Source organism: Callospermophilus lateralis, chromosome 9, assembly GCF_048772815.1.
Source record: "Callospermophilus lateralis isolate mCalLat2 chromosome 9, mCalLat2.hap1, whole genome shotgun sequence".
Lineage (NCBI taxonomy): Eukaryota > Metazoa > Chordata > Mammalia > Rodentia > Sciuridae > Callospermophilus > Callospermophilus lateralis.
In genome coordinates, this window is record NC_135313.1 from 88,514,830 (window position 1) to 88,516,604 (window position 1,775).

Below are 1,775 nucleotides of genomic sequence, written 5' to 3' on the forward strand. Positions count from 1 at the left end.
CCATCTTTATCCTGTTTTCCTTGAGAAGCCTGCCACACTGAAAACTTTTGGTGTATTTCCCCTTAAACAAAGAATTTGGGCCTTTTTCCTTGTTCAATTCTAGTTCCTATCAGGGCTGGAAGACCCACCAGGCCCCAGCTTTTAAAACTATTTTCTGCCTCTTGTTTTTTGTTCCTGATTATTTTCAGACTTTTAATTTTTTTCAGCCAGTTCACACCTCCAAGCAAGAATTAGCTCTCTGGGTACTGGTGACCCAACAGCATTTTCATTCAATGTTGGTAGGAGCACAAACAGCTCCAGCGAAGCAATGCTCAGTAACCATCCACACTGCAAATACACTCTTTGTTTGATTCATCCATTTTCTGAGAATTAATCTGGATCATATATCTGCATACACGTAAATAATGTCAGTGTTATCCACTATAACACAGTTTACAATACAAAAGAATTTTTATGATGGTATCAATAATTATCATAAAAAAATAACCTCAAACTAGGGGGGAAAAACCAACATCTATCATGCTTGGTAAAATCAATCATGTTACAGGGCTCCTGTAGCCCACTATGGGGCAACTTGACTGCACAGCCCATGCTCTTGTGCTTCCGTGTCTAGCACTGGTCCCCTGCAGAGTGGACCTTGAGGGTGCCAGGCCAGACTCCCTGCGCTGCCCTCAGGAGAAGCAGCCGATTTCGGAACAGGAGACACACATTTTCTCTGCGCTGGAAGAGCCCACGGTGTGTAGGGGTCTGGAGGAAGCACCGGAACAGTGGCACAGGCACTGGACAAACTGGGGCCTTTGGATGGACTTCTTGGCTTCAGCCAGGCTGCCCTTGTGGGCGTCCTGGGTCAGGTGGGTGATCCTTGTTTCCCCTTGCCCTGATTTTTCATCCTTCTTTCTGGTTTCTGTTCCTGGGGCCTTGGCCTCAAGGAACCCATCCTGTGGAGCACCTTAGTCTTATGTTTTTGGAAACACTGGTTGTGTCATACCCTCTGAGGATCTGGCTAGCCTGAAGCCATCCCTCACCCAGTCTGGTGGTCACTTCATTCCAGCAGCTGCATCCAGTGGCAGGACTTCCTTAAATTCTTGTACCAGTTTGCAGTGAAAAATCAAGGAACACCTTTGCCCTTACATTTCCCACCCATCCTTGGGGCAACTTCTGTAATCTATCCCTCCACATGTTTTTGTTTCCCATCCTGGGACCTGCATTGTTGGGCTAAGATGCTCCCCACCACTAGCACTTAAAGAGTTTCCAGACTCCATATGAGGCCTGCCCTGCACTAAAGACAAGGGGAGCAGGACACCTTAAAAGACTCAAGTCTAGAAAGACCTGGATGAGATGATAACCTAGGGAAAGCAGGACAAACTATGACTGCCACACATAAAGTGGTGGTTTGAATTAAAAAATAAATGAAATCAAGTTACATTTTTATAATGGATTTCTAGGTGGAGGAGAGTGACAGAAAGTGATTGATATGTCATTGTTTTTAAAAATAAAGGCACATAAACAGTGAATAAGGCATACTCCTTTTTGTGAGAATATGTATATGATTATTTGTTTATATTGGTATAAAGATACTCTGTAAGGAGACAATAGACCATTAAAAGGATCATTAGGTTTGAATGAAGATAGAGACCGGAGACACTTTTCCTTATATAACTAATCTTTATAACACCATGTGGTATTAATCCACAGTAGATTGGCAATATTTGATTCTTTATGACAAGTAAAAATGAATTTCTAATATCAATGTCACTTTACCAATTTTCAATACA

The 1,775-nt window shown here is 42.6% G+C and overlaps 1 pseudogene; it reads left to right on the top strand.

Moving 5' to 3' along the window:
- The first annotated feature begins 564 nt into the window (after positions 1-564).
- LOC143407558 (esterase OVCA2 pseudogene) lies at positions 565-1,244 on the top strand (annotated as a pseudogene).
- The last annotated feature ends 531 nt before the right edge of the window (positions 1,245-1,775 follow it).